We start from the raw sequence: 13,330 nt of genomic DNA on the forward strand, positions 1-13,330 counted from the left end.
ACATAAGGAGTTCAGAAGAGGGAGCCAAATCCCCTGGAACTGGAGTCACAGGTGGCTGTGAGCCACCATGTGAGTGCTGGGAACTGAACCCAGGTCCTCTGCAAGAGTAGCCAGTGCTCTTAACCACTGAGATGTATCTCTAACACCAAGATAAATATATTTCTTAAAGTTCAACCTGGCAGCTGCTGCAAGTTCTCATTCCTATACTGCACCCAGACATGCGACTATAAGGCTATAGCAATCACCAAATCCTGCATGGTTTGGTCATGGAAACCTGACAGTAGCAGCGCTGGAGTGAAGAGACCTCTCCCTCCTCTGAGTCTCTCCTGAGGAAGGCTTTGCCACTCCCACGGCTCTGAGGAGTGGGGTCCTTGACAGGGCCATGCTCATGTCAACACTACACATTCACTAACAACACAATTTTCTTTAAAGACAGAAATACTTGTCTAATAGCCTCAGTATTAGCTGAGTGCTCAGAAATGTTTAGAACTAAACAGAATTTTTCAAAGGAAATGTTCAGTTCATGATTCATATGGACTGTGAGAAGCAAATCGCAGTCCATCCGGTCTGCAAGCAAGTGTGCTAGTCACCAGAGCCTTAGCTTTGAGGAAGGCATTGTCTCCCAAAGTCCGAGTGAAAGGAGAATACTCCATCTATTTCACTGCAGCAGACATTAACTGAATACTTGGCATGTGCCAGGAACAGTGTCAGAAGGTAAGAATTCATAAATAAATAAGACAGGAATTACCTGGAGGTCTAACATGTCAGGGTATTCACTCTCCTTATCCCATTAGTATGTGTCAGTTTATCAGATTAGTCACTGTCCCGAGGAACTGATACAGGACACAGGCAGGCAAATTTTGATAAGACACGGAAGGAGGAGATGTCCGGGACACTGAGTATTACGTAGGAGGATTCAGGCCCAGGTGAACGCTAAAATTCATCCAAGAACTGGGTACCAAGGGAGGGTGGAAAGCAAAAAGGACTGATAAGGAACAGTTTGTTTTTCAGTGTGTGTGTGTGTGTGTGTGTGTGTGTGTGTGTGTGTGTGTGTGTATGCCTATGGAGGTCAGAGGTCAACATCGAGCATCTTCCTCAATTACTCTCTATCTTATTTTTTGAGACAGGGTCTTGCATGGAACGTACAGGTCACAATTTGACAAAATTTGTTACTCATCAAGGCCCAGGGATTCTTCTGTTTCTCCCCCAAAGATGGACTCACAGACACACCACTGTGCTTAGCTTTTATTTTTGCATGGATGCTGGATATCGAGCTCAAGAACTCATGCTTACAAAGTGAGCACTGCACTGATTGGGCTATCTCCTCCGTCTCTGGTTTGTTTTTCCCTAGGAGCTCTGCTCATTGTCTTCTGGAATCTTCCCACCTTTGGCCAACCATACAGAATTCCTGGCTCAGCTAGGCTTCCTGGGCAGCTTTTCTTGGTGCTAATAAAAGTCTTAATGTGGTCTCCATTGTCTCTCAGGTTCTACCAGGTAAGATCACTTTAACGATTTACTTTAAAGTCCACTGGGTCAAAAGCCCTCATCTGTCAGGTGCAGTTATCTCGGTCCTTCCTCATGTCTTTCTGAGGTTTCCAGTGTTACTGCTCCAATTTGTACCCCTCCTTTCACCTCCACTGACCCATTTGGAGTCTGTTCATCCTCAGCTCATTTTCAAAGAGCCTGTTCTTGCCATCCTGCCCTTGAGATGTGGCCCTGCTTACTTTCCCTACTGGGGAGATTCCATCACAAAGGGGCAGGGTTAGGAGGACCCAGGAATAGACACAGGCTGCCTTCCACTGACACATCACCCCTGTGTCTGGCTCCTCTGTGATTCCATCCTTCCCCGTGTGATTTTCTATGTCAGTGTCTCATTATCTCTCCAACAACCTGCCTTCCTTAAGGGCTCCTTGTCAAGACTCTTGATTTTAAGCGATAAAGCCCAAATCAAATAGCCTTGGGGAAAAAAGGGAAATTGTCACCAAGATGCTGAGGAAGAATTGAATCCTTGAACATGAAAGGACAGGAATGTATCTAGGCCTTAAACACAGCTAGTTTTTAAGTCCCTGGGTTGAGTATTTTCCTAGGCCATAGCTCACACTCTCATTGAGTCCACCTGCTCAGTTGTAGCCGTAAGAGTGGTGTGTAGGAATGTACAGTTCCCACCAAAGTCAATTAGGTATGATAGATGGAGAGAAAAAGTGCTAGACCACACAGATTGTTAATTCTATTTTTTTTAAGTGTGCGGGTCTGATGAATAGAACAGGCAGTCTAGGCTGGAGAGATGGCTCAGTAGTTAAGAGCACTGGCTGCTCAAACAAGAGGAAAGGGGATCTGGATCCCAGCACGCATACAAGAAGCCAGGTCTCCCTCAACCAACTGTAACTGCAGGGTACCCCACAAACAACTGTAACTGCAGGGTACCCCACAAACAACTGTAATTGCAGGGTCTCCCACAAACAACTGTAACTGCAGGGTACCCCACAAACAACTGTAACTGCAGGGTCTCCCACAAACAACTGTAACTGCAGGGTACCCCACAAACAACTGTAACTGCAGGGTACCCCACAAACAACTGTAACTGCAGGGTACCCCACAAACAACTGTAACTGCAGGGTACCCCACAAACAACTGTAACTGCAGGGTACCCCACAAACAACTGTAACTGCAGGGTCTCCCACAAACAACTGTAACTGCAGGGTCTCCCACAAACAACTGTAACTGCAGGGTCTCCCACAAACAACTGTAACTGCAGGGTCTCCCACAAACAACTGTAACTGCAGGGTACCCCACAAACAACTGTAACTGCAGGGTACCCCACAAACAACTGTAACTGCAGTACTGAGGAATTCAGTGCTCTGTTCTGGACTCCACACATGCACAGACACATGCATTCATGCACACACACATGTGTATACATATACATAACTATGTAAGTAAGTCTTTTTAAAAAGAAAAAGACAAAGCTATCTACCCATCACATCCCCTCTTCCTATCTCCTGGGATATTCCAGAATCACAGCAGGAAACACGAACATTTTCTTGCTCATAGGAGCTGGAGAGATGGCTCAGTGATGAAGAGTTCTTGCAGAGGACCCAGATTTGTTACCAGAACCCACTTTGGGCAGCTCATAACCACCAGTAACTCCAGTTCCAGGGAATCTGAAACCATCTCCTGGCTTCCATGCATCCCTAAAAACACATGGTATACATGAACTCATGCAGAGATGTATAATTTTTTTTAACCTTTCAAATCTATTTCCTTCACATGATTTTCTTGAAAAATGAAGATGTGACCAGATAAGAGGTGGAGTAAGTACATCCTTACTCCATTCCCTAGAGGCTTGGGTCAGCCTTCATGGAATTCTGCTACACATACTGTTATGCTCTTTACAACATTGTTGACTATGTGTTCAGGATAGACTCAGATTCCACAGAAATAAAATTTTACCTTGTTCTTGACCATTGCCTTCCCCTTCTTACATCTTCCCAAAGCCAGTACTGTGGGTAACCCACCAGTCCAGTCTGGGTCTAGTCCAGTCCAGTCCAGTCCAGTCTAGTCCAGGCCAGTCCTTCACTCCTTTCGCCCTCATTCTGTGCTGCTTGCTGAGTGTCTCCCATACTCTCTGCCACTCTCTAGCCCCATTGCTGCCTTCCTGGTCCAAGCCAACTCTCTCTCTTTCTCTCTCTCTCTCTGTCTCTGTCTCTCTCTGTCTCTCTGTCTCTCTGTCTCTCTCTGTCTCTCTCTCTGTCTCTCTCTCTCTCTCTCTCTCTCTCTCTCTCTCTCTCTCTCTCTCTCTCTCTCTCTCTCTCTCTCATAGCCTTCTCATCTTAGGCTGCATGGTAATGGTTAATTTTCACTGTCGACTTGGTTAAATTAAGAAACACTCGTGCTAGGACATTAACAAAGCACATCATTGGGTGTGTCTTTAAAGGTGTTTCTAGAGATGTTTAACAAAGGAGAGAAGTCCCACCATGAGTGTAGACAACTCCAGCCCAAGAAGGGAAAAGGGGAAAATCCAGCAAAGTACTAGCATTCACTCCCTTCCTCTGTCCCCTAGTTGACACCAGAGACCAAGAAGGCCCTGCAGCCACGCCTTTCCCACCATGATGAACTGTATCCCCTGAACTGTGAGCCAAATAAACCCTTAATTTGTTTTGGTTTTGGGGTTTTTTGTGAGGTTTTGTTTTCTTTTTGGTCAGGTGTTTGGTTACAACAACATGAAAAGTAGCTAATACACCTACAAACCTTTTTTCTAACCTGTACCCAAGGATCTCTTTTTTAAAGGGGGCAGGTCTCGAAAGCTGGCTCCTGGGATAAAAGCACTTAGTTTAATCCCCAGCACCCATTCAGGTTGTTCGCAACCCTCTGTAACTCAGTTCCAGGGACACCCAACACCTCTGACCTCTGCAGGCACCTACACATGCACAAATCCCATGTGCATGCACACCCTCACCTGCATAACCACACATTAAAAATAATAAAGGTGGGCCATGGTGGCAGCACTCGGGAGGCAGAGGCAGGTGGATCTCTGAGTTTGAGGCCAGCCTGGTCTACTAAGTGAGTTCTAGGATAGCCAGGGCTACACAGAGGAAGCTTATCTCAAAAAAATAAATAAATAAAATAACAATAATAACTTAAAAACCTATTTAAGGCCCCTCATCTATCAAAAGCTTTAGTTGCTTCCCTAACTCCTCAATGTGGTTAAGGAGCTTCCACCATCAGCACCATCACCACTACCATCACCTCCATCATCACCGCTATCACCTCCATCACCACCACTGTCACCTCCATCACCACCACTGTCACCTCCATCACCACCACTGTCACCTCCATCACCACCACTGTCACCTCCATCACCACCACTGTCACCTCCATCACCACCACTGTCACCTCCATCACCACCACTGTCACCTCCATCACCACCGCTGTCACCACCGCTGTCACCTCCATCACCACCACTGTCACCTCCATCACCACCACCACCTCCATCACCACCACTGTCACCTGTATCACCACCATCACCTCCATCACCACCATCACCACCATCACCTCCATCACCATCACCTCCATCACCTCCATCACCACCATCACCTCCATCACCACCGTCACCTCCGTCACCTCCATCACCACCATCACCTCCATCACCACCACATTTGAGCCACTTTACTTCCCTAGTCCCTCTCTCTGCATGGTCACCTTTCTCTGCCTTTTTTTTTTAATTCTTTTATTTTCTTTTTGACAGAGTCTCATTGTGTATCCCTGGTTGGCCTGGGAGACAGACTTGGCATGGACTGGCTTCCAATTGGCAGAGATTCGCCTGCCTCTGCCTCCTCATGCTGGGATTAAAGGTGTGCACCATCCCCATGCCCAGGCCTCTGTGCCATCTTAAGTAACAACCGTATTTTAATTTCTCAAGTGAGTTGCACCCCACTCTCATTTCTCACAGTATGTCCCCTCTATCTGCAACACTTTCCCCCTGCCCTTCACTCAGCTGCTCACCACCACTGTGAGTAACCACCACTCACACTTCAAGTCACAGTTGAAAGCATCATTTCCTCTGACAGCAAGCCTCGACTGCCAGAACTGAGTTGTATCCCTCTCATCTCATGTTCCCGCTGCATTTAGCACCTGTCAATCAAAGCCCCCAGCCCATCTGTAACTCCATGTCTACCTACCACTGGCCTTCTCCAACTGCAAGACCTTTCCCATATGATTTATCATTTTGTGCCCAACATTCATAGACGGTCTCTAATAAATGTGTATTGAACTGAGGAGTTAAAATTCTTGCTACGCAAGCAAGAGCCAGAGCCCACATAAATGCCAGGAGGATGTCTGTAATTCCAGCCTGGGAAGATAGAGACAGGGGGATTCCCAGAATAAGCCAACTAGAGAGAGTGGCCATATCTGCAGCTCTGGGTTTGATCGAGAGTCACTGCCTCATAAATGAGGTGGAAGAGCAATTTAGGATGATGCTGGACATCACCTTTAGGCTTCCACACGTGTGTGGATGTGCATACACACACATGCACACACATGCACACACACAAAATTGGAAAATAAAAATAATTGTATGTGTATGGATGTGTCACCTGCATGGATGTCTGTTCACCACTCACATGCCTGGTGCCTGCCAATGCCAGAAGATGGTAGGTGGCCCCCTGGAACTAGAATTACAGATGGTTGTGAGCTGTTAAGTGGGTGCTGGAACTCAGGCCCTCTGGAGGGGCAGCCCATGCTCTTAACTGCTGAGCCATCTCTCTAGCCCTCCAAATAAGTAATTTTTTAAATGTTTATTGACTGAGTGTTGTAAGGTCAGTCTGTTCAGATTCTTTTTATTTGTTATTTTTAAATAATTGCAAGCTTACAGAAAAGTTTCTATAACACATAGGCTTCTTGTATATCACTAACTTGGATCCATCAATCATTAATTTCTGGCGTATTTATCATTTTTTGTTTTATATATATATTTTTCCCCTGAACCTTTCAAGAACAATTACAAGCAGCTCCTTTTCCCATAAAATCTTTAGAAGTATTTCCTAACAATGATGCATTCTGTTCAAGTTTATTAAAGTAAAGAACTTTAATAAGAACCCGTGCATAATCCCAAGTGTGCTGTTTTTAGAGAAGTAGATATTAGCGGGGAGGGAAGGCAGGTGGGGATTAAGGACACACACACACAGTGCCCTCATCCCTCCCTGTGGTCTCCCTGGACTCTCACATCTGGAGGGCTTTTCCCAAACTCTGGAGCTGTAGAGCTGCTGAATGCTTGCTGAGCATGAGCGATGCTCTGGGCTCCGTCCCAGGACCGCCACTTACACAACATCTGGGCACCTGTGCCTTTATTTATCCTTGCTCACAGACCTCTGTTGGGAGGGTAATCACAGGGTTCCCGAGAAGAAAGGCAGCCTAGGCCACCGGAAGTGCAAGTTAGAGGGGCAACCGAGGTACAGGAAGTGGGAAGATGACTCTTGGGACCCATGATCAGGCATGAGCGGTTCAGAGCTTCGGAGAAGACAGGGAGATGAGCTTTGGGGCAGAAAGATTTGCACACCTTGGGTCCCGGGACTGTCCTGCTCAGCTGAGTGGAATACCAAACGAGAGTGTCTCGATGCTGAGCTTCACCTCAGCCAGGCAATCGACAGGAGAAGCAGCGAGCGAGACCGACAGACTGTCACTGGCAAAATGAACTGTCACCTCCCATTTTTCAGAGGCACGGCGGGATGAATTGCAGCCTTGAACCGGGCCGCCCGCTGCTGATTGAGTTCCGCTGTCTTAGAACCCCGTCGAACAAGGCGAGTTCATTTCAGACTGACGTCCCACCGCTTATCAATTTAGGAGCTAGTAAAATTAACCGCTTCGGAGCTGATTTTCGCCCTCCCCCGGCTTGGATTCCACATCCGGAAAGGTCACGAAAATAAATCTCTCTGGGTCCCACTAACATAATACACAGTCTAGAAATGAGGTCTCTCAAGGCTGAAGCCAAACATAACCCAAGCCCCAAAGCTTTCTGAGGGCCCTTTGGAGCCACTAGCCCATGACAATAGTGTGACATGCCAGGCATTTGCTAACTCTGCACACACCAGCAGCTACTGCTCCCAAGAGCCTACGGTTGGGAAGAGTTGGGTAGCAAAGGATGAAGCCGCTTCCCAAGGGACCCATGACTCTCCGCAGAGAAGTGTGTATTGATTAGCTCCCTGTCCTCAGGGCCCTCCACACACATAGTAGGTGTCCAGCAAATGACTATAAAGCCAAAGAAGATGCGATGTTTGCTAAAGCATCCGTGATTACTTTGAAAAGTTGAAACAACTGAGCACGGACAGGGCTTTGGTGTGCAGAGAGGGAAGAGGGTTGGGATCCAGGAAAATATTGCCTGTCACCAGCCACTCCCCCAACACGTTCCATACCGGAAATGGCTCCTGAGGGCAGAGCTGAACACACACCAGAACAGCAAACTCTGTCTCCAGAAGCTAAACGCGCCTTCTGCTTCCTCTCTTCGCACACTGCTTAACTGCTCCTAAAGGCTCACATCTGCAGCTCAGATAGAAACAGTTGCCTCAGCATCATCCTTCCTCACCCTCTTCCCTAAAGCAAACAAGGACAGTGTCTTTTTTTTTCCCAGACATACAAGCAAACCATCTCAGGATGATTTTATTTTTTATACCTTGCTTACACTCCTGGGTGCCCTCTACCTCTATCTGAACGTGTCCACCTCTTCACAAGGGTATCCCATCTCAGAGTAGGGGACATATGTTGTCCCTAGAAGCAGTGTGAGAAAGGAGGACCTGTGGGCATGGAGATGGTTCAGACAGGAAAACTGGTACTCTCTCCAGCAAACATCAGGGCAAGGGCCAGCTGTTTTTGCTCAGCCAATGTCTAGCCCAAAGTAGCCACCTCTGCTACAGTCACATTCCTGTCCCTTTTCTAAGTACTTTACTTCCGTGTTTTGGTTTTTTTGGTTTTTTTTTTTTGGTTTTTCGAGACAGGGTTTCTCTGTGTAGCTTTGCGCCTTTCCTGGGACTCACTTGGTAGCCCAGGCTGGCCTCGAACTCACAGAGATCTGCCTGGCTCTGCCTCCCGAGTGCTGGGATTAAAGGCGTGCGCCACCACCGCCCGGCTACTTCCGTGTTTTAACTGGAGGCTTTAAAGATATATTTTATGTGTATGTGTGTGAGGCTTCATGAGTTGATGTGCACCACATGCATGCATGTTTATAGGACCATGCAGGTCAGTACAGGTCAGTACACATCCCCTGGATGTGAGCTACCTGATGTGAGTGGTGGAACTTGCTCTGTAGACCAGGCTGGCCTTGAACTCACAGAGATCCGCCTGCCTCTGCCTCCAGAGTGCTGGGATTAAAGGCGTGCTTCCTGGGAATGAGAAAACTATCTCCACCTTTCCTAGCCATAGGACTTGAACAAACACACTAACTTATCTAAGTCCCTATTTTCCCACCTAGGAACTTATAAAATAGCTCAAAAGGCTTTTTTAAGGAGCTGGAGAGATGGCTCTGTGGTTAAAAGCACTTGAGGACCCCAGTTCAGTTCCCAGCACCCACTTAGTGGCTCACAACTGGCTGTAACTCTAGTTCCAGAAGACCCAGCACCCTCTTCTGGCCTCCAAGGATGGTAGGCATGCAGTGCACATTCATGTGTGCAGGCAGAACATTCATGCACATATAACAAGAATAAATGATTCCTTAAGTTAAAATAACCTCACTTATATAACAACCCTAGTAAAATATATAGTTCTGTACTGAAGTTGGAGTTTATTCATTTCAGTTTCAGCAACAGAAGAGGGATGTCATAGATTATCTCAAAATTTGACCCAGAAATTGCACTTCTAGGAACCCATCTCACAAAAATGAATACTTCGATACAAAAGGAAGAACGTGTGAGGACTTTCAATGCAGTTTTTTAAGAAATTGGAGATCACTTTAATCCTGTCAATACAGGTCTGGGTAAATAAATGATGATTTATATACACTATGTGATTGTGTGCAGTAGTTAAAAAGAACAGGAAAATGTCTATTTAAAAGTCTTCAAGCTGTGACGTGAAATGTTAGTGTCATCTTGTATGAATTACATGCAATTATCACATCATGAAAGACTTGGGTGTTCCTGAAATAATTAAATCAAATGTGATCATAGAAAAATATGTCCCACTAACCCTCAGGGAATTGCCCAAAGCTTTGAGTGAATAATAGCTGTATTTCACTTAATGTATTGTGGATACCTCTTCATGGCAGTATCTTTTAATTTTATAATTTAAAAAGTAACATCTAATAAAACAGGGGGCCTGGGTTCTAATAACAATTCTCACACAATGATGGGAGAGAGAGAAGGAGATTTATGGAGAGCTGAAGTGTGTTCTTAGAAATATAAACCCATAATATTCTAGCAGCGTAAATGCAGCCTCCTGTTTGAAGTTGGAACAGGCCTAAACTGGGAATCAGGCAGCCAGCAGTCCTGTCCCAATGCCGCCATTAACTTAGTACATGACATCAACCTAATCACTTATCTGGGCCCCAGTTTCCACATCCAGAAAATTAGAGTGAGAAAGCACATGTTCTCCAAGGTCCCTTCAAGCTGAGAATTCCATGCGTCTATGAAGTCAGTTTTCAAAGATTCAATAAAGGATGTTTATATATAATTAAAGTCTCTGATCATTTCTGGCAATAACAGGAGGATTTTAACAAGGCCTTAAATACTCACAGGCAGAGAAAGTTCACTAAAAATTTTTTTTTTTAAACAAAAAAGTTCCTGCCCTCAAGAAACCTGCAATTTAAAAAAGAAAATAAGGCTGCTAAATCAATAGAAATATGAAGTGCCAAGTTTCACAAAAAGAAATGCGCAAAATGAGATTGTTAGCAGGGATCAGTACTCAAATTTATGTTCCTGGAAGAGTCAGCATTCCTGAAGAAACTCAGAACTGCTTCAGGGACAGGACAAGGAGACGAAAGGGTGAGGGGCCCACTTCTCTGTCCCTGGTTTAATCAGAGTGGCTGTCTTTTTATTTGTATCAGGCATCTTAGAAATCTAAGACTTTTAAAGCGATAGGCAGCTACAACAAAGCTTGACTTAGATTGCCAATCAGAATTCCATGACTCTGAGATGTGTGTAAAACAAGCTTTTATACCCTGCATTCCATTTGCACGTACATAGGAAATGAATGTCGTAAAAGCTGATTCTCCTTTAAAACACAATTATTTTGTGATGTGGATAAGGAATCCTAGGAGCAGCTATGTGACACGCTCAGATTTTCCTCCTCCTCTGGGTGTTCTGAGTGTGGGTCCTGGCCATAACCACAAAAGAACTGAACAGAAACACAAGGCAGACAAGGAGATCATTTAAAAATACGCATGTATGCATGTCTCTGTGAATCTACAGTATGGATTTCTGGAATGCCATGGAGAAGCTGCCAGTTTGGTCATTTGAAGTAAAAGACTGAACTGGAGCTGGAATTACCGGACTCACCCTCCAAACTGAGTAGCCTCTGGACCACAAGATCCAGGTCCTCAGCCTCCACAGCTCTTACTAAATGGTGCTGCTGGGTTAGGCAACTTGTCTGCCAATGTCTGCCGATGGGTGGGGGGGTGAAATGGGACCCTGCCTCCGGTCTGTGTGTAGATATACTTTCCCTCATGATCCAATCACAAAGAAGCTATTTCATGCCTCTTATCATGACATGGGAGCCAGATGTGGTTCACAGAACTCTGTTCTTGTAGAGGATCCAGGTTCAGTGCCCAGCGCCCACTCAACAATGGCTCACAACCATCCGTGACTCCACTTCCATCTGACACACTTGTCTGACCTCCATGGTCCCCAGGCATGTGTGTAGCACACAGACATACATGCAGGCCAACACTCATAGGCATACAATAAATAATTAAATCTCTCGAGCAGTGCGATGGCTCCAGGGACAGAGCATTGCTGCTCATGCCTGAGACCCTGAGCTCAGTTTGTAGAATCCACACGACGGGGGACGGAGAGGAACACTCCACGAGGCTCTCCTTCCGCCTCCTCATATGCACAGTGGTGCGCATGTGCTCACAGGCACAGCAGGTACACGTACAAGACTGTTTTTAAATTTAAGTTTAAAAAAAAAAAGGCTGTTTCCCAGCCCCCTTCCACTAAGTTTGACCTAGATAAAGACTGTGAAAGAGCCGCCATGTGTCCATCCCCTCTCCTGCCGTTAGCAGTCCCCTTCCCCCAGGAAGGGAAACAATACCACCTCCACGGAGTTTGTTCTGACGTCTTTGGGAAGAACTGACCACCCTTTCTTGTGTACATATATTGAAGATGCGTACGTATGCATGTCTCTGTGTATCTACAGTATGGATTCCTGGTATTACTTTCTCGGCAATGTTTTACATCGCTCTCTCCCTCTCCAATAACATCAGCCGAAACTAACTGTATTCTTCTCTGTATCCATAACAAGTAACATAGTGCCTAGCACATTACATAGGCTTGATGAATGTTTGTTGTTTGAATGAATGAATGAGTGAATGAATGAATGAATGAATGAATGCTGCTTCCAAGTTTATCAGACCTGCTTCCATGGAGTTTTATAGAATGTGAATTCCATTAGGCTTAATAGTCATTGCCATTGAATAACAGAATTCATATGTCAATAATCCTCAGTAGTCTAGTACAGTAGATAGTCACCTCTTTCTGCTCCTCCAGTCTGGCAGATCTTTGGTCATTCCCTCACTGATAATTTTTCATGAGCTGCTGAGAAGTTGGAGAAAACTAGGCTAACATGAGCAAAGCTCCATTATACTCAGAATGTGTGCAGCAACTTAAAAAAAAAAAAAAAGCGTGAAGCTGGAATCTTCCTGATAGACTGGCTTCCTGTCCAACTAGCCACTCAGTCTTTTGAGATTCCCTTCTGTTGAGAATTACCCATGTCATGACGTCCTCCACTATTCCCAGTGACCAAAGACACTATTACCACTCAAAGCTCCTTGTAGCAAGGCTGAATAAAGGGATGGCAGGAGATTAAACTAATTACTGACATTTGGGGTTGTTTCCTATTAGGAATTCACACCAAATGCTCTAGCCTTGTCCTTTTGGCCATAAGGACTTTGAGTAATATAAGAAATGAATGGAACCTAAGACAAAATCCTTAGCTAGTCTTCAGATTAAGATGAAGGGAATGCTTGGGAAGTGGTTTGCAGCAAGATGCATTCTCAGGCACTTCTTGGAAACAAGCGTCGGTAGAGAAACACCTACTGAATGCTTCTGAGTTTTACTATGATGTTTTCAAGAGCCTTGGGGCCATCCACCCAAAAGTCAGGCTTACTTTTAGCATACAGATTTCGTTTTAGGTTTAAACATTTTCATGGTGGCCTCTGTCCCTGGAGAACAGTGGAGAATTTCCTGGAAAACAAACAAACAAACAAAAACCTTGGCCCCTCAGCTAGTCTTATCCTTCTTGGGCACTCCTTTTTCCAGTCACATCTTGTCAGCCCTAGGCTCTCTTTCTTCTCCACATTTGCTCTTTCTTCAGACTGATCATCCCGAGGTAGCTAACCTTGTGCGTGATAATGAGGTCAGCCGGGGTTAACACAATGATGTGATTCTTCTAACAATGGCTTTTCTCTTGAATAAGAAACAGTTCCTTGAGCCGGGCGGTGGTGGCGCACGCCTTTAATCCCAGCACTTGGGAGGCAGAGCCAGGCGGATCTCTGTGAGTTCGAGGCCAGCCTGGACTACCAAGTGAGTTCCAGGAAAGGCGCAAAGCTACACAGAGAAACCCTGTCTCGAAAAACCAAAAAAAAAAAAAAAAAAAGAAAAGAAACAGTTCCTTGGCTTAATCGAGCCATTTT

This window comes from Peromyscus californicus, unplaced genomic scaffold (genome assembly GCF_007827085.1).
Source record: "Peromyscus californicus insignis strain IS unplaced genomic scaffold, ASM782708v3 Scaffold_3__1_contigs__length_106647218, whole genome shotgun sequence".
NCBI classification, from domain to species: Eukaryota; Metazoa; Chordata; class Mammalia; order Rodentia; family Cricetidae; genus Peromyscus; species Peromyscus californicus.